General features: G+C 35.2%; 1 protein-coding gene across 40 annotated transcripts in view; it reads left to right on the plus strand.

Annotated features, from left to right (window-relative positions):
* Positions 1-21,229, plus strand: part of PTPRD (protein tyrosine phosphatase receptor type D) — a 508,136-nt gene that overhangs the window by 174,789 nt on the left and 312,118 nt on the right. The gene's annotated exons all lie outside the window — the stretch shown is intronic.

The raw sequence follows: 21,229 nt of genomic DNA on the forward strand, positions 1-21,229 counted from the left end.
TGCTGATTGTCATGGTGATAGCAAGAGGATGGAATTTAGAATAGTCTTGATGGGATATTGTAATATTTTGGCTCATAAAATATATGTGGAAGTTTTCCGGTCTTAAATCAATTTTGAGTTGGAACATTTCATGACTTCTCTGGCATGGTAGCCACCATCTGGCCAACATAATAAACTAAGAATCTTACAGGCAAAATGTCTCATCATTTTCTGGAAGAAATTCATCTTTTGAATCTCTCTAGAACCTCAGAGGGCCATGGATACCAAAAATGGGAGATAGATTTATGCCTGTTCTGTCCCTCCTTATTCAAAAGTAATCTGCTTCAAGGGATGGTACAATTCCTTTCATCTCTGCCTGTCTTGACCTCCCTCTGCTTATTCTCTCTTAGGAGTTTTACTGTTTCCAATAGCTCTACATCCACAGAGTGATTGGTTTCTTATTGGTGATTTATATTTTAGACGATTGAGGAAGAATATCTGATCAATTGCTTTGAATAAGATGGCTATTTTCTGGACAAAAAAAGCCATTACTTGGAAACGACTGGATCATGTCATATCTAATTACATCCCTTGCAGACTTTGTGGGCAGGTGAACAATGAGAGGGCATCTCTACATTGTCCTTCTTAGCCCTTCTTCTGTTATAGCGTGCTATGTCGTGCTCCAGCCATTCGGGTAGACTATGCATTTTCCTTAAAAATCATGCATTTCGACTCTTCATTGCCTTTCCTTTGAGTGCAACTGCCCTCCCATTTTCCTTGTCATTTTATCCTATTTAAATCTATTTTAACTTATTAATTATATCAAATTTAAGAATTTAGGTTTCAACAAATAGGGATGGACAAATATATATATAAAGTATAGGAGACAGCAAGACTAAAAAGTGTTGAAATTCAATATTTCTTTCTTAGAATTCATCAGAGAGTATTAACACTCATTTCTAGTATAATTTATTTCTTTATTATTTGTCATGCTGAATTAGTTTTAAAACTAGAGAGACTACAACATATTTTTATTTATGGGAATCTAGCTTAAAGAGACACCATTTTAGTTCAAGAAAAATCTTTTTTTTTTAAGTTGTCAGTTATTTCTCAAAAAAAGCCATCATTATTCTCATTATGGTGACGTTTCTCAAATGGAAATTTGTGGAATAGTGGATATTAGTAAACGTAATGCTTGAATGATTTGTCGTGATAGAATAGTCTTATGATGGCAAATAAAATTGGAGCCTACTGTGTGTGAGCCACTTGTGATGGTACAAAGTAAGTTCAGTTATGTGTACCAGTGGGAATCTCACATGATTTCACATGGCTTAGTCTTGCTGAACGGGCAGATACATTGTTGGCATTTATTAAAGAGCCTTTATTTCTCAGGAGGCAATTGAGAGACTCCAAACCTGAACAGTGCTCTCTTCTTTTTATATGAACCATCCTCACCTTTACTAGACTTAAATGTGTTAAAAAAAAAGTACCCTTTACATTATTGATTAAACAAAGGAGGTCTAGGAGACTGACAAACAGATTCAACATATTATTTTAATAGAATGCAGTCATTTGCTAGAATCTTTCAGTATGTCAAGTTTGATTTACTTTGTCATTAGGTCAGTAAAGTCACAAGATGGGAGGTCTCTTTCCTGAGATTTGTCTTCCTACATAAAGTCAGTCAAATCTCTTGTACAATAGTAAAGTAAACTTTTACTTTTTGGATGAAAAGTAATTGTGATGATATCTGGTTGTTTCAAAGGATAAAGCAGAAATTAATCTGATGAACATTTTATTTGTAGTTGCAGCTTCCTCACATTTCATATGACTGTAGTGAAGGTTGAATGTGCATGAAGCTCTTGTTTTATTCACGGACATAGTGACTTAATAACTGTAAATTCCACATTTCCTTTTCCCCTAATTTTTTTTATGATTCATTATTAAAAGGTTAATGTACGTGATGGTATAGTAATTTTGATAACTCTTACTTAAGTGGAGGCCTTTTGTATGGCAATCCCAGGCATCTTGAACGTATCTCCAGAACTGAATACAAGTGACAAGAACTGAGTATATTTAAAATAGTGAAATTCAAACATATGCAAAAAACCTGGAATAATTTTTTCTAGCTCTCTCAAACGACTTTAAATCACCAAAACAATGAAACTTGAGTTTTAAAAATAATTAGATAGCAAAATATGCATAATTTGCAGTATGCCTAGGGCAAAAGAGAACACAGTTTTTTTTTTTTTTTGTAAAAACTCTAGAACCAACTTAAAAAAAAAGAGTATATAAGAACAATGGTAAAAATCAGTATAATATAGTTATAAATAAAAAAAAGCTAAAATTCATTATCTACTCAGTATTAAATAAGATGTAGTTTTGACAGAAAGCTTCTAAGGATTCATAATCATCTGCGTCTGAAAAATGTCGGGCCAAGTCACTGTACCTTCTCATGAATTTCACTGGCTTTGGGGTTCATTTTGCTACATATTTACAAAATAAGTGTGGTTCCTGGTGCCCAATGGTGGACTGAGCACAGAACCACTGGGCCCAGAGTCTTTGAGCAGCAGATTAATCCTGGCCTAGGGGAAGCTCAGTCCTAAGACCTGTCCTGGTCTAGCAGTCATAATAAAATCCCCAGATATTCCCTGAAAATCACATCAGCTTTTTGGTTAACCATCTTCCTTAATTAATCTTTTGTAAAAGGTAGCTCATAAGATACAGAGTGGTCTCGTCTTGCTTTTTGTCTTTTCCCTCTTATTTCAGTTGCCTCTTGAAATTGCTGAAAGATGAGGATAAAGGCAAGGCTTCCTAAGGATGAAGGAAGTGAAAGGCCTGCCGAGAAAATAATCAGTTCTTGAATAATTAGAGCTGATATTATTAAGAATGGGCAATAAAACTGGATTTTGGAACATAGTTAGCATTTTAGTTAATTGTCTAAATCCATTGCAATTTTATTTATTTCTTTCGGTCATTTTGGTGTCAAACAGGAGCAAGGCAGGGCTGGATGTTCAAAGCTCCTTGAAGGATATAGGCTCCATTGGTAGCAATAGAGACCACCTCATCTTCTGTTATGAGGCCTATTTCCATCCAGATACAAAAAGGGTGAATTTCTGACTTGTCATCACTCCTCTTCTTCACACGTGCTTTTATCCTTTTGCTAAAGAAAATTGCAAAAGTAATTGCAGGGAAAAATTCACATCATTTTATGAAACTTGGAAGAAATATATGAGAGAATCTAGACCACACAGAAAATGTTGAAATCATTTTTTAAAATAGACCTGTATTGACTACTGATACTAATAGAAAAATGTCTTTCATGATAGTGAACTTATTAAGAACTACTCATGGAGGCTCTTGGTACATTGTTTCTGGGAAAAATCATCTTATTGGGAAAGGTCAGAGCAATTTAATAAGACAAGGTATGAGTGCTATTGAGAAGACTCGTACTAGTTCTCACATAGCACCTGAGGATTTGCCAAATATTGGACATTTATTGCAACTAACAGCAAGGATTAAAAAAAATCCTAAATTAGATTCCTTTATGTGTATAAACTTCCATAATAGTAAGCATAGGAAAAAAATCAGTCTGTACAGAGATTTAATTCCTACAATCTCTACTATGACACATATTACTTGTAGGTTTTCACTTATGTGGTAACTAGGCAATGCGCCAGGGTACAAAATAAGTTGAAAAAAAATCACCTCAACATTTATATTTTATGCATTAGTCTCTTTATTCAGATATTTAGAGGAGAGATTAAAAGAATAAAATATGTTCTCCATACATAATTAATTAAAAACACAAACAATATTTTGCTGCTAAGAATTTGGCCAAGGGGAACTGAATCTGTTAAATTTAGAAAAACTTTAAGAATTTATTATAAAGTGTTACAGGAGAGTGACAAACACTATTATAAGAAATAATTTGAAATAGAATCTGTAAATAGATATGATCATGGAAATAAATCAATTCACTATAATAGACTATGAATGAGAAACTACTCGGTGTGTGTGTGTGTGTGTGTGTGTGTGTGTGTGTGGCAGGTATTTAATTACCATGTACTAATTTCTACAGGGTATGTAAAGCTTAGTAATAAGTGTGCCCTTGCTTCTGTAGTATATAGTTTTGGAGGAAAAAGGAGACAAGAGCACAGAATATAATATTGTGTAAATCATTTTCAAGATCATGATCAAGGGTGATCTGGAGTTTGGATGCTCTAAGCTTATACAAGTTGGTGGGCCTCTTGCAGAAAAAGAATTTAAAATTATAAATATACTATTAGAGTCAACACTTAGTAGTTATTCAGAATAAGAAAATAAATCATAATTGTAATTCTTTTTAAATTTGTTCTGTATTTTTAAATTTTTAAAAATAATTTTTAATTTTCGTGGAAAATTGACAAACACCATAAAGCTCTAGAAATATATACAATATATTTATTAGCCCTCTGCCATACCTCTAAATTTTATTTCAGGTATATTTTTTCATTGAGTTTTCATATGGCAATTTTACAATATTTTCTATATGAAAATAGAAAAATAGTTCAAAAACAAAAAATTTCTTCCTTATAGCAATGTTGAAAGAGGCTTATTTTTCTGTTGACAGTTCAGAAACTACTCATCAGCTTTATGACTTTTTGCTGGTAACATGATAATTTCTGTGACATCTAGCTAAAAGAGGCCGGGCATCCCAGTTTTCTTGCGCAGTTACTGATCATAATATTCCTTGAATTTATGGCAAGCATCAACCAGTTTGTCACTGGTGTCCTCACAGAAGAAGCTAGATGAGTTGGTAGAGTGAGCCATAGAAGTAGAGCTAGAAATCATTCCTAAAGCAGATCAACAGTAGTAATTGAACTATAAACCACATTAATGTATTCTACTAAATCCAGGCTAAATTTATCCTGATTTAACTTCCTTAACTGGCTCTCCAAAACTGCCTGTAGTCCTTTAACACTAGTCTGCAGGAAGGCAAGTATGAATAATGAATGTTAAAGTGACTGGGAGTGAAACCTCTTACCATTGCAAATTTTACAAAACATTTGACTATGCCAGTGTGAGGTGGTGATACATGGGGCCTATGCATTTGAAGTGCCCTGAAGCTAAAGTTTCATTAAGGTCAAGGCAACTGCACTTTTAGCCCTAAGGGAAGGTATGCAAAGTCTTAGAAACCATGCTTTATAGGCATCAGAAAAGATCTCATCCAGGAGAGGGCATTTGGGATGGTCTTAAAAGAGGACTAGGCTTTCAAGATGCAGGTATTTGGTGAAATTATTTGAGAGGAATGAAATAGTCTTAATACACATAAAGTTGTAAAATCTTGGTATGCTTAAAGATATCTGTTGGATATAATAGGGACACAGATCACCAGCCCTTATTTTGACATTCTGATTCAGATCTGGACTAGGACATGGAATATGGATTTAGCAAGCAACAAAAAGTGATGTTGTTGTAAGTGGCTCTGTATGGTATTTTCAAATAAAATGTGATGAAATTATGTTTTCAGAAAGTCTTTGAGTCTGACATGTTTGTGAGTAGCAAAAATTGAGGTCGTGTCAGGTAAATCAGAGACCTAACATACAGGGTCTTATCTACTACGTTTAATTAATTCTCTCAGCAAAGCATCCTGCCCTGTATTAGGTAGACAATAGTAGTGAACCATTGTAGATTCTTGAGCAGGAATGTAGCCTGTTTGCAACTGCATTTTCATTGAACAGCACTCTCAGTGAAATGGATTTGTTGAGTTTGGGAAGACCAGAAGTAAGGAGTCTATTTTAATAAACCTAGTCAAGAGATAAAGAAGTCCTGTCAAAGATGTGGTAATATAAAAGCAATGGGTGAAAGAGATATAAAAAAAATGCAAGAGTATCATGCAATGTAAAAGTGTCATGTTCCAAGGATCAAAAGAAATGTAAAAATTCTGAAAAAGTTCATGTAAATGGCATTTCCAGGGTCATGTGGTAGTGGCCAAAATATATCTGCTCATTCACACATGACTTTTTCAAGGCTTTTTAATTCCCTTTATGCTTTTATGTGTGCACTTTCATATTTATATTTTTGTTGCTTAAAATTTTAAGTTTAGAAGTTCAGTATATAAAACAGTGAGATAAAGGACTCTATTTCTGGAAAGTACTTTTTATAATTTGGGAGGTGAATGGTCACTGTATACTTAAAAGCAAATTGTGTTATTGAATGCTTTGCGATTACACCCTAAATTCTGGCTGCAAAGGGCACATTAACCTTTCTGCCATTAAAGTATGTATTCTATTCACAATTATAAAATACATTTTCCCATAGAGGCAGGGCAAGAGAGTGGAGATTGTGAATTGTTTTGCTCCTTTAGGAAAAACAGCCTGTGTGAAATTACTTTATATATAAAATGTTCCATGTATTTTTGCATAATCGGATAGTTGAGTGCTTTCTCAACTAGTCTCAAAAATGTGTTCTCATTTTTACTTTTTTTTAAACTATTATTTATTTTCACCATCATTGTTAATTATTAACATAATTCCAATTACATATCCTACTTATGTTTAGGAGTCTTACATAAATTCATATTGCCTTGTATGTTAATATATGAAGTTATTTTGCTTAAAAATAAACAAAACACAAACACCACAAAAATTTGCCAGAAAGACTAATACAAGGGGAAGAAAATCAAACAGGGAACAAAAAGAAAAAAAAAAAAAAGAGTGGAAGAGAGAGAGAGTGCACACGAGCGAGCTAATGATATCACGTATTAGGATCAACTTGAGTTGTCAGTACAGACCAGGCAAGTTAATGGTCTTGAATAAGATTTCCTTCATCACAGTTAAAATCCAGGGATAGATTTACCTACATAGGGTGACCAATTACCATGTTCATGTATTAAATTTATTTTTAACAGCAGTGTTTGATAAAAGGAATATATTCTGTGTGTATATTCACACACATACACATATATACATGTATATATATATATACACACACACACAAATACACACAACATATATATGCGCATATATATATGTATATATATATATATATATAAACACACATATATATATTTCCACTGGCTTATATTCATAGAGCATAACAAAAAATTCTTAATAAAAGTATAAATTAGGTGCATAATTGGTATTTATTTTTTACTACATTATGGCCTTAACCAAAATATGTCCTTATATGAAAGTTGTATAGTTAATTGAATCTCATGCAATCACTGATACTTCAGTAAACTTTAATGGAGGCACAATTCTTAGTTAGAGGTTTAATATTAGAGGAATGCCTGCTACAGGTCATTCTTCTTGTCTCACAGTCTCACAGGGGAGACAGGAGCAGTGTGAAATGTGCAGCAATGGTAATACTTATAAAGGAACAGAGAGGTACAGAATGGGGAGTAATCGAGCAAGTAATTAGCAAGGCCTAAGCTAGGGTGACCAACTATCCTGGTTGGCTGGAGGCTGTGGGGATGCCTAGGATGTGATATGTTTTTGTCCCTAAACCTTAGAACATCCTCTCAGGGGACAGTTGGCCCTGTTTTCTTTTCACAACTGGAGCGAGGGGGCATTACTGGCATCTAGTAAAAGAGGCCAGAGATGCTGCTGTAGGATGTTTATCCTAAAATACATAAGCCAGTTCCGCAGAAGAAGAATCTGACTCAGAATATCAGTTGTGGGAGACTCTGGTCCAAAGGGGAAGGAGTTTGAGAGAGAGAGAGAGAAAGATGCTGATTGTGTATAGACAGAGAGCAATGGATACTCAAGATGATGAGAGGGAATCAAAAAACAAGAGAAGCAATTGGTGTGGAACAGGATAAACTGAAGGGAGGTTCTTATATGGCAGAGAGGATGTGGCTCCATTGAATTCATGCCAGATGGCATTATTTTCCCTGTTGAAGTAGGAGCAAGAGCATCAATCTCTTGGAGGTGAGAGGTCTGCATAAGACAGGCTTCTGGAGAGTGGTGCAGGGTGGGTGGATGATTGATGGATGATGCAGGGTCCTGTTGAGTCTAAAAGCATGAATTTGCAGTGGCACTAGCCCACACAGTGCTGGGATTTCCTCAGGCAAGGTTCAACCCTTTGGCATGAGAAGGGAGCAAGGTGTGCTCTTGAACTGACTGGGGATCTTAAGGCAAATGTCCAGTGTGGGAAAGACTTCTGGGAACACCAGGACTTCCGGTGGGAGCAGTGTGACTGTTAGAACTCTCAGCTGGGTGGTACAGCAGGGTGGTGCCTTCATATTGACCCTTTGCAAAATAATGACCATGTTCCCAAATGCTTATCATTTAGTTCAGTTTCGAGCATAAGTGTTGTGACTGCTTTGCTTTGTAGATTCTGAACACTGGTTTTATCTTTCTCTGTTTCTTTTGCCTTAGAAAAACACTGATAACCCCAAAGGATATTTATTTAGTGAATTGTAGTAACTGATGCATATTTAACTATTAATTACAGACCATCCCTTTAGCTTCCTCTTTTATCTTTTCCCTCTGAAACTCCAGCCCCGAAAAAAGATCTAGTTCATGGTATTTTTTAGATCTACTTCAAAAAACAGCTTTGACTCTCACTGGGTTTCCAAAGACTTCAGGTAGTAAAATTTGACAAAGGTGATGCAAAGAGCTTTAAGGCACTATTTCCTTTGATTAAATTAGTGACTATGATTAATTATATGATGATTCAGGGAAAGAAGTAGCATGCATCAACTTTTAGCATCCCAGACACTTTATCTTTTCATTTGGTACTTAATCAAGGTTTATCCCAGGATAATCTAGAAGCCCTTTTTCTAATTCTGAAAGATTAAGTTTATCCAGATTCTCACATATGTGGCCTGGCATATATTCACAAATGCTCCTGTTACACAAATACCATGGAACCATTTTCTTCCTTTTTATAACAATTTGTGATTATTACCAAAAATACTGTGGGGCATGTATCTAAAAATGTGCTCAGGTTTTACAGCGATATTTTAGAATGGTGCAAAGAAGGCCAGTATTATTGTGTAATTGGAATCGTTAATAATTAATACAGTATTTTTCGCATCTAAAGCTATGTCCAGCCTTGCAGGAGGTCCCAAAAATGGTGTCATTGTATTGTAGTCAGCAAAGATAATGGTGTAGCCTTGCTGGATGAAAGGGTGGCTACAGCATGCTTGGGTCTGGCAAGAGGCTCTGCGTATCTGCAAATGTGTTCTGAGGATAGCAGGGGGTTGGGCCCGTCAGCTGTCAGCCACAGCTTCTGTTTTGCTCTGAACAATAGCCATGTTGCTAGGGCAGTAATTAATGGCTGATTTTCCTTCTAAAATAAGTGTCCTAATAATTTGTCACAAAACTAACTTAGATTGCTGTGATGTTACTTGCAACACTTAAATTAGGAAAAAAAAAAAAAGAAAGAAAGAAAGCCATAGTAAGTAATGCTCTGATTTATTTCTTTACACAGCCTATATTGGTAAATAGTATAATTAAAACCTCGTTTGCAGGTTTTTCAAAAAGATTATTTTTCTGTGGGAATATCTTTTGTTTTCTTTCTTACTACCCTGAGTTGTAAATTAGAGAATGGGGGGAAAAGTTAGTTGGCAAATAAAGGTCCTCACTGTCTATGCTGTTTTGGAATCCCTCCCATATTCCTGGGGCTCAGATAATGTGTTTCTCTAGAAAAGCATGCATAATCTGCACCGAAATGAGCTGGTACCAGGGTCTGCACTGCCCAGGGATACAAATTAGGGACTTGATATTTGAAAACTAATCTGACTGAAAAAGTGTTTCCAGACTATTTGAGGAGTGTTACCTCGTGTGTCTAGGTTCATGTCAACAAAATTCTCTTACCAAGAGGGGTAAGATGGGTATTTGTGTAGATAAATAGGATGCTGTTAGAGAAAATGGGAACAAAATCACTGGCCAGAGCATAACAGATTTCAGTGACAGGAAAAAAAAAAAGCGAGACCCAAAAAAACCAAAAGGCCCTTCCCCCTCCTCTTGTTGGCTTTATAAATCTGTATGTGTTTCAGCTCACAGGCGGCAAGAATGAGACATTTCCTCCTCAGATTTAACATGCTGTCATGGAAATGCTGATAGGGTTATTTTACAGAGACAGAGCTAAAAAAAAGAAAGAGCAAGAATTAGATTACAGCATTATACTCTGTTCTATCTAGGGCTCATTTTATTAAAGTTCTTTAAAGGTTTATTTTCATCTACAAACCAAGGAATTGTACCCTGTCCTCTTTGTGCCAGGATCCAATTAATGTCAACTTGAGTTTTCTGTGTGGACATAGCCAGTCTATGTCCCTGGGTGATCGCCTATTATTATCATAGCTTGCTTGTACATGACTTCACAGCTCTAGCATAAACCAGTTGTCATGCTTTCCATCTTTTTGTACCCCTAAATAGTTCACTGAGTAGAATTTGAGAATGGGTGGGTAACGGGCTACTCTTTGAGAATGCATAGATCAATCACTCTTTAGCAAGATTAAATTCAATGGAATACTCTCCTCAACTTGTGTTGTATGAATGCAGATTCTTTCTCTTGACTCTAAAAAAGAATTTGATTTTATTTTAGAAAGTATGGATTTAATGTGTAAAATAAAAACCATTCTTTTGCTTGCTACATGTGTTCAGTTGGAAGGATACCAGAAAATGAGTATTTTTAATATCCTACAAAATGTTATTGGTTCTAATAGTTACCTAATATTGAATGAGAATATTTGGAATCCTGCAAATCACTGCCAAATACCTCTTTGGTTTTGGGTCTACAGAGAAGTGAATTTTAAAAAAAAATCTAAATTTTGTGGAAAATATCTGCAAGGACAAAGACTCATACATAAAATATCCATATGACCAAAGTAATTATGCCTTTTTAAAAGGCATTGAATGCCTTCAGTATGCTAGATATTACACAGAATGAAGCTATGACATAAGCCTTAGAAACTCAGTGTATTATGATCTCTGGCAAGTATTGGTCTAACTGTGGTTGAGTGTCTGCCTTTGGCTCAGGACATGATCCCAGAGTCCTGGGATCGAGTCTCACATTGGGCTCCCTGCTGAGCCTGCTTCTCCCTCTGCCTGTGTCTCTGCCTCTCTCTCTCTCTGTCTCTCATGAATAAATAAAGAAAACCTTTTTTTAAAAAAGAAGGTAATATTAATTATAGACTTTCTTTAGGAAATGCTATCCTACTTATTTTAAAACTATATTCTATAATTAATATGTCATGTGTAATAAATACCCTGGCATTTTATTTTTCCAATATTCTCTTTTAGGTCATTTTTGTAACATATCAAAACAGTATATGTCAGGAGATGCTCTTTTGTCTATCCATGAGGTTTTCCTATGATAATGATTCTAAATTTCTCTAAGAAATACATTTGAATATCATTTTGTCATCTGTTTTACTACTTACTGAAGGCACATATACCCCTTCCATGTTGGACCTACTTGGGGATATTTTAGTCATTTTTATTTTCCGAAGTACCTTGCAAATTTACCAGTGTGAAAATGATAAATGAAAACTTGCAGTCCCTTTATTCCAGGAAGATGGATCTATCTTATAAGAAATGACCCAGGCTTTTGCCAGTTATAGTAACACCTCACTTGGTTGGAAGGCAGGACTTATGAATAGTACCTCATATTGGCTCAAAGCACTGATAGTGATATCAGCAGATCTTTTCTTTGTGACATTGACTTGCTACTGGTGTCTAAAATGAAGCCAGCACAGCATACCATTCTAGTTCCTCTGAAGCAATAATAAACCATAATTTATGTAATTGATATATTGGGAATTTCTTAGAGGGGAAGTAATAGCGACCATATTCTGGATTTTGGTAATGTAAAATTGGGGAAAAATCGGGGGGAAATGCCAAAGGTGGTATTGTTTTATCTTTTATTTTTCCTTTCTTTGCCACTTCAATTACATCTATGCTCATGTTCCTTTTCAAATAAGCCAATTACATTTCCTGTGTGATCCAATTTGCAGGTACATGATAAGCAGCAGGTTAGAATGAAGAATAAATGGTTACTTTTAATGATGATCAGCACATCTGATGTGATAAATTATGATTAATGAGTAAATTAGCAGTGAATGATGTAAATGAATCTGCTTTGAAAACTAATTCTATAAAAAGATGCTAAAGGGTCGGTGCAGTTTCTTTCTTCTTCTTCTTCTTCTTTTTTTTTTTTTTTTTTTTTGTCAAAAACAGTGTCTGTGTAAAGAGCCTTGTGAGTATATTACCATTTAGAGGAAATATGAAAAAAGCCAATAAATATTGTGTCATTTGCCTACATCTTTACTGAATGAGACTGGGAGATTGCATGACTTTTCATCTGTTTCAGCATAAAGGCCTTTATCACTCTATTGAACGAAAACGGATATGCGGTCTGTGTATTTTGAATGCATAAGTAGGTAGTAAGCAAACCAGGAGGCTTAAAGTGGAAAATGAGTAAATATCTAGATGGTGCTGCTGATAACATGTTTTCGTTAAGAATGCATGACTCTGGCATAGGGAATGGTACGAATGGCTTTACAGATTGTATCTAAGAGTGATTCAAGACCACTGGCTGCCTTTCTGAAATTTATATCACTAAACCAGTGGTTACTGTGAGCATCTTACACCAAAACAGATGGCCAGTCTTACTAAGCATGTCAATAGTTCAGAGAGGTTTTATGGTCCAGACACAGTGAATGTAGGGGATTGTTTGTTTTGGTCATAATATCCCATGGCTATATGTTACAAAAAAAAGTTACAGTGGTGAGGCCATACGACTTTTACTGCTGTCAAACAAGTGTTTATGACCAGGTATTAATATATCTTGACATAGGACACACTAGAAATTTATTTAACTGCTGCAAACGGAGTAGTTCATATATAATCTCATCTCTACAAGATTTTTTTTAAAAAAACAACTTTTTAAAAAGAATAAAATGAACTTCTGTGCCTTGACATTTTTAAATTGAAAATTATTGTTTTCTATAGTGTTTAAATACTATTCTCAGTAGTTCTGTTTTGTAAATTTTTTTTCTTCATCCTTTTCCTCTTTCTTCACTGGTCTATAAATGTTCACCACTGAGTATTTACCTTATACTCTGTTGTCCTAAGCATAAATGTAAAAGGCAGGGTTAGGGAAGTATTTGAAGATGATTCTTTTTTGAGGGGGTAGATTTTCTGGTTTTCTCCTCAAAACCAGTCACTCTCTGACCTTCACCTTTTCTCTCTCCTGTTTAGCTTAAAGGGATGAAAATTTGGCTAATGATAAAGTGAGAATTTTGAGCTTTTTCAGTAGTCTAGGTAATTGGATACTCTGATATATATTTTTCCCATTTATGTACGAGTTATTTAAAAATGTATAAAAGTTTAAAAGTTTTAAAAACATACAATTTTTGATCAAATAGTTTCGCATATAGGAATGCATCGTATGTATTGAAATTTTACATGTAAGAATGAATCACATATATGGATCTCACATATGTGCAAGGATATAATCATTAAAACATTTGTTTATAATACTGAGAAATTAGAAATAGTCTGTTTAGTAGTAAATTAAAATATTGTCCATGTGCTTTATAATATAAAAACGATATTCTATTTAAAAACTTACTGACAAAAGGATATATACCTTAAATAAAATGCAGACTACAAAATATAGTATAAACTCTTTTTTATACAAATTATTAAGTATTAAATGGGCATAGAACAGTTCTTAAAAGCTATTCATCAAGGTGATAACCATTAGGATGTTTAAAATTTCTTTTATTTCTTTTCTAATTTATGTATAAGTATATTGTTATGTATAATAGATAAGATCATTTTACTTAGATATGAAAAGCAAAAAAAGAGGGAGAGAGATAGATAACAATGTGATAACGATGAGGTGGTGTGAATTCATAAAAAAGATGAAATTCATTGCATTGTTATACTTCATCTGAATTCAGTCCTAAGGTGGACACATGAATGTGTAATTTGGTTCTGCTACATTTTGCCAACTTAGAACCCGGTATGGTTCCGTCAGCTCCCACCATGTCACATCACTGTTTTATGGTGTCAATGTGTATTACATAAAATTTGCATTCTGCAGCTAATTGATACTGTAAGTAAACATAATTCAAATAGAGGCACATTAATCATGTTTACAATATTACTATCCATCTGAAATACTCAAAAGGTGTATAGCCAAGGACGAGGGGGTGTAGAAGCTTGGATAGCTTTTTACCAAGTGTGTATATGCAATGAACTCTTACTATGTGCCGGGAGCAATTAGGAGTTATGGGACTTCAGTGATGACCAGGTCACAAATGCTTCTCTCAAGGTTCAATTAATGTGAAGGGAGATAAATACATGAGCATAAAATAACTGTAATAAAATATAGACTGTGCAAACTCATAAGAGAGATATAAAAAGAGATAAGAGATACAAGAAGAGAGAAGAGTGGATTTCATTCAGATGGGTGGCTCAAAGAAGGCTTCACGATATTTAATGGGATTGAAAATGGAAGACTTCTATAAAATAAAAAATGTGGGAGAAAGCATTTTGTGCAAGGGAATAGCATATACTAGGACACAGAGGCAGGGAATTTTAGTTTCTTGTTGGGCAAAGGTAGAAACATTTGGAAAATACAGGTTGGCAGGAGCTTTGAAAGATCTTAAAGCCAAAAAAAATTTCTGATTTTGACAGTGGTAAGCTACAAAATGCATTTATTTGTGTGTTTCTTTTGAGTGGAAAAGAGCTTTAATCATAGATGCATTTTTAAAAAACTCAAAGAGTAACAAGGAGAGAGAAAAGAATCAGCAGTAATATATGATATTGATTGTAACAAGAAATACCTGAAGTGAACCCTCACCAGAGGGGAAAGTTCAGGTACTATGGTATCCTTAAATGATTCTCAAACCTGGCTGGACATAAGAGTCCTCTGGAAATTCATTACCCATCCCTCCCCAATGATTTTCTTTTAATTGGTATGAAATGGAGTCTAAGTACCTATGGTTTTGTTTGTTTGCTTGTTTGTTTAAGGCTCTCAAGTGATTCTAATGTCCATCTTTACCAGAGAATCATGGTAATTGTTGCTGGATATGGAAAAAAGAGGCATGAGGCAGTAGTAGAAACAGAATCCGTAGGACTTAAAAAGTGAGTGGTAGTGATGTGGAGAAGAAGACAAAGAAGATGTCAGGGCTGCATGGTTGGGTGTTTGGAAGGATGGAAGTGCCATAAATAGAAATGGAAACAGTAAGAGAAGGAGGGTTGGGAAGGCAGATGGCATGGTGTGTTTCCATGAGAATGACTTTGGACACTGCCAGGTAATCTTTCAAGCGATTAGAAATGAGGAGTCAACATTGACAAAAAGTTCAAGTGAGAGATATCTGTCCATTACATGCAATTTCTTCTTCCTATCCTTCTTCCCTTCCAGTTCCTCTCCTTTCTGTCAGTGTGTATATCAATCCTTTGTCAACTTGAATATTGATAGTTATTCAGAGGTATAGACATCTGTCTACCCAATGGAGGGATGCTTCAGAGCATTTTCAAAGCATTGCAAGTTGTAGCCTTAATACAGTTAGTGTTGTAGACATAACTAAAATATATCATTGGAATGCTTTGGAAAGGAAAAGGGGAATCGATGGCAAGAGCACTGGTGGAGTATTTATCTTTATCCACCATGAACAAATGTAATGTATACATTAAGTAGTGTAAAAGCATTCTACCCTACTAACCTTGGCACTTATGTGACCTGTTTATGAATTTTGCGTCATCATTTTTTTTTTCTGCTGACTAGGCATCATAGTTCATTTATCCCTGATTTAAATTGGCTCCTGGAAATTAGAAGAACAATTTCAATAGACCTTTTTGAATGAGCTTTTTCACTTAACAAGTGAAAAATAATTGCTGTAATACAGCACAAAGTACTTGAGGAAACAGTCAGTATATATTTAATAGTTAACTAAAACGGATTTGGAAGCATACAATAAATTGAATTATTCTATATTGTCAATGCAGTGTCATTGTAACTTTGCGTCTTCCAGTTTGGCACAGTGAAAATATTGGGGCTTCACAATTAGATCAGAAGTCCATGACTCACTCATAACTTCAGTGAGCCTTCCTTCCTTTTTCCCATTTTTCCCTCTTTCCTTCCAAATCTTTGTAGTACTGTAAAGATTTCTGTGATTCTGTAAAATTGGAGTAATGCTGTCATCTTGCAGGACTGTGGAAAACGTTGCATGTGAGATGTAGAACAAATAGTCCACTGCATGGAATTCAGTAGAGATTAATTATTTCTTTATCCCATTTTGAAGTGCAGTGCTTCTTAAGTCAAATTTTAAGGCAGTTAAGATTGAAGGACAGCATCATTGATGACTCAAAAAAAGTCTCTTTGACATTGAAGGTCTATTCTGGCTAGAGATATCAGACATGACACTATTCAGATCCATTGTGATAGGATAGATATTTCCAACAGCCCCAGTTTATGTAGAACATGTGCCATAGAAACCAGTCCAACCTGGTGTGTGCACCACACTTCTGCCTTCCTTATAGAGATGCGTCAACTTTGGGACCTTCCTCTTTTTTCTTTTCATGTGCCCCTGTAGTTTTGCTGATATCTCAGATACACTTTCCTCCCTCCATTCCTGCCCAGTAAAGATCAAATTAATCATAACAAAATTCATCATCCACTAAACTCTAGCCACTCTTTGTGCTTGTGGCAGTGGGAATGAGTGTGTTGTGGCAGAAAGGGGCTATAAAACCCCAGGAGTCATTTACTTTCAGACCTGGCCCTTATTCTTAGAGCACCCCTGTTTCTTCTGCTATGCTCTGCATTGTTTACTCCACCGCAGAGGCCCTGTTCCTGAGCTTCCCTTCCTAATACTTACAGAGAAAGAAAAAGCAGGGATGAATTCCGCTGATAGTCTCATAAATTTTACAGACACCTTTTTGGGAAGCAGATTCTTAAGGACAGAACTACCTACATATTCCTACTGAACATTCCTTCATCCTCTGCCTTAGTATCATTAAATAGCATCATTAACCTTCCCCTTTCAAGATTTTAAGTACATTATTATGACAAATATCCCTTTAAAAACAGAACTCTCTATTTAAGAAAATGTTAATCAGCTGAAAGAAACAAAGCCAATTAGTTACATGCTGTTAGTTTTGTCCCTCATTCTTCATAATTCCTTGATGTCTATAGAAGCAGCTTATTCATTACAGTTAAATTAGACAAATGGCACTCTCATTGCTTCCCTTCACTTTTGTAGTATGTAGGCCTTTCTGTGAATTGGTTTCAAGTGATTCTCAGTTGGCCAATCAAGTTACTGCAAATCTGAGTTGTCTTTTTAACCTTTAAGAATTTCTCATAAATTCCTTTCTTGCATGGATGTTACTAGAAGATTTCGGTGGTTCTCCCCCATTAATGTCTAGCTCTATCTAATATAGTGTACTAAGGGGAGAGTTTTGTCCTTGATAGAGCACTTTGTTAAGGATGGTCAAAGACAGCTTGCTGGTCTTGTTCGGATCTATCCAATTCATTTAATAACAGTAACTGTTCCTTGGGCTTATCTCCTTGTCTTCAGAAAGCCTAGCAACTTGAAACCTGATATGGCATCAAAATATTACAATGATTATTAGATGCAAAGGTACTGTGTATTGATTATATTTAAAGAAACAAACTAACCTCTTGGAAACAGAAATCATGCAGTTTGTGGCTCCTCGTGAGCTGTGTAGGAAGAATAATCTACCAGATTCCCGGAGCTGGTGTCTGTATCCTGAGAATGCATAATCTCTGAAAACAGCAAGTGAGCATGGCAGATATGTTTTAGAATATCAGCCCTGCCTCTGCTCTGACTCATATGCATGTTTAGCTTTTCTGTTTTCCATTTAGAAAACAGACTTTCTGGGCTTAACAGTAATTTGACCTCTGCAGTGCCCAGCATTAGTTTAATGAAAGGTCATACTCCTCAATTGTCAAAACCAGCTTGATCAGGAATGTATTTGCAAAGCACAGTGCTGGCAGGTTTAGGTGATAACAGTAATAATGGAAGGGGGACTATATAAGTACTGGTGACTGTAAAGTTTTGCTTTTTTTTCTTCTTTTTTTTTTAAGGAAAGATTAGAATTTTTTTTCTTTTTTTAAAAATATTTTATTTATTTATTCATGAGAGACAGAGAGAAAGAAAGAGGCAGAGACACAGGCAGAGGGAGAAGCAGGCTCCATGCAGGAAGCCTGATGTGGGACTCCATCCTGGGACCCCCGGGATCACACCCTGGGCTGAAGGCAGACGCTCAACCACTGAGCCACCCAGGCGTCCCAACTGTTAAGTTTTAATGTCTTTCTCTCCATCTTTAAACTCTTGATCTATTTTTCTTTGTTTCTTTCTTCTTTGTTTCTTTCTTCTTTCTCTCTCTCTCTTTCTTTCTTTCTTTCTTTCTTTCTTTCTTTCTTTCTTTCTTTCTTTCTTTCTTTCTTTCTTTCTTTCTTCTCTTTCTTTCTTTTACCAAGTGTAATATTTGCTGTATCTCTAAGTACATCTCATGGGAAAAACATAGGAATTTTGATTATTTAGACCTGAGGCTGTCATATTGTATGACTTTTTAGTAAAAGTCTTTGTTTTATGCTTTTATGTGGATTTTCTTCTCTTCCTATCTTCAGAGCCTGACTTAAATTTGGGTAATATCCATGACAAAAGAAGGCAGAGGATTCATTTAGTTTCTTTCAGTAAGCTGAGATATTAGAGAGGAGGAAGTGGAGCTATATATTTTTATACCCCTCTGAGAATAAACACTTTTACTTGCCTCAAGCAGCATTTGTTGGAGTTATTAAGTTTGGTCTTCTATCTTTCTCATTTCTTTCCTTTGGCTGGCTGCCTCTCATTGACAGCATCAGTCTTAGAGATTGACCAGCCAAGATGATTATTTATGCAACAAACATGCTCACTGAGAGTGACTTTACTACATTATCTAGAAACTACACTGTATCAGAGAGTGATGCTCTATATCCTTTTTGTGGTTTGGATTTTGTGAGAAAATGTGGAAAAATTGACATCAGATCTCATAAGAAAGTCATGAGTTTATTGTCTGTGAAGGCTAATGTCTTTTATATTAAAAAAAATTTAGAAAGCTCCGTGTACATGCACTTGATATACCTTTTTAAAAAAATGTGTGATCAATTTCATTTCTTGTTTTCAAATACTATATTTAAGGACCCCTTTCAGTAAGTGTTTTTGCAGAATACTGTGTCACTACAGTGGTATTTAGTGGGATTTAAGAAAATAGTCCCAGATCTGAAGCAGATTCTGATTATTTTAATACATTTTCCACAGTTCAATATGTTAATTTCATTACTTGACCTCCTCTCCAAAAATAAAATCTTTATGGTAGCATTAGTGGTCATAACACTCACAGATTTGAATATTTGTGAATATTAGCATGAAGACTTCAGGTATGACCAGAAAATGAAGGTAAGCGAGAAACATAGCTGAACTCTGGAATGGTAGTCACATCACCTCCCTAAGAATATGGGGAGATTTGCCTTCTGTACTTTCCATTTAGAAGTCAGATTTCTATGTTTAATAGTAATTTCACTCTTTAGTGTCCCCACTCACCAGGATTTAAGAAGCACTTGTTCTAGTAGCCATTTCCTATTTATAGATCTCCAATTTTTTTGTGTGAATGAGAAATGGGATACTATCCCTTAAACAAAATAAAACTTGATGCAATAAGAATAGCATCCTATATTCCAGATTTACTTAATTTCTGATTAGTACATAGTCATTTTATATCATAGCCCTTTACCTCATTCACACATTCTTGCAAGAAATTTCAAAATAGAAGTTAAAGGAGAAAACAAGTTGTTAAGACTCATTTTCATTCAGGGCCAATGATTTTTTAGCTGTACTTTGAAGAGGAAGGTTCCAAAAATGACAGTTATTATAGCGGTATAGCAATACAACACATTTTATTTTTCTAGGGAAATTCCCTAGGAATTTTAATTGCATGAGTATAATTTCCATATTAGATGCTGACAAGTGTGTGGTTATTATCAATTTGCATTGTTTGCAACAGCAGAATGAAAAACATAAACACTTCTAATATCATTTTTGTTTGTTTGTTTCCAGAAGAGTGACATCAGTGTACAGTGTTTTTTATTCTTCTCACTGTTAGTCATTTCAGATCATTTTAAGTACTTCCAGCAGTTCTGGTAATCATCTCGTTTGTACTGCCACCCAAAGATGGTGCAGGATGTGATATCTAGTAGGGATGTGGGAGCCCGCTTTCTTTCCTAGTATTCTTGAACAAACAGGGACCTGTGTTCTCACCAGTTCTGCTATCACCAAGTTGAATTTGTTGAAGTGGAGACTAATTTCCCAGCACTAACATTACAAAGATGCCTCTCCCACTCTTCTTTCTTTCTCTTGTCAGGGAGATAATACACTAAGCTAGAAAACCTTAAAAGTGGAAGGCATCTCTGAAAAAAATTGATTTACATTTCATTTTTTTACAGTTGAGAAATAGGAAAGTTAGGGGGCTCTTGGCTGGCTCAGTCAGTTTATCTCCAGTTCTTGGTTTCAGCTCAGGTCACGGTCTTAGAGTTGTGAGATGGAGCCCCGTGTTGGGCTCTGCAGTCAGCACAGAGTCTGCTTGAGATTCTCTCTCATTCTGCTTCTGCTCCTCTCTACTCCCATGCTCTCCCTTTCTCTCTCACATGTGTGGTCTCTCAAATCAATCAATCAATAAAAAAAATTAATAGGAAAGTGAGGCATTTTTTTTCCCTCAAGATGAAACATATACTATGGTGGAGCTGAGATGGGAGTCTGGCTTCCCTGACTCTAGGAAAAACAAGATAAGAGTCAGAACACACCAGCAAGCCAGCAGGAGGATCATGTGGGAAACATGAAAACAAGGCAGAGAAAATAATGGGGATGAGCAAATAGTGATGAACTTTGTTTTTTTTTTCTTAAAATCTAAGGATTATTTTTGAATAAATGTTAGCTACAGTTGCTTAAAAGTATTTTTCAATAACATTTAACTGAAAAAGAGTATGAGAGAAACTTTGTAATAGGGATAAGAAAATGAAAAAGTAAGGTGATTTTGAATTAAAAATTCTAATTGCAGCATAGTTGCAAAAACTGAAGGATGTGAGAAAAATGTAAAGATGTGGGAAAAATAATGACTATACCTCCCCCCAAGTAGCAACATTTTGTCCCATCTTTTTTGGGGTGCATTTTTCTTTACTATCTGATATTCCTTGTATTGAATTGTGTCTGATGCTTTTGTTGTTTATCTTTTAATCTAAGTATTTATCACAT

This window comes from Vulpes lagopus, chromosome 7 (genome assembly GCF_018345385.1).
Source record: "Vulpes lagopus strain Blue_001 chromosome 7, ASM1834538v1, whole genome shotgun sequence".
Classification (NCBI taxonomy): domain Eukaryota; kingdom Metazoa; phylum Chordata; class Mammalia; order Carnivora; family Canidae; genus Vulpes; species Vulpes lagopus.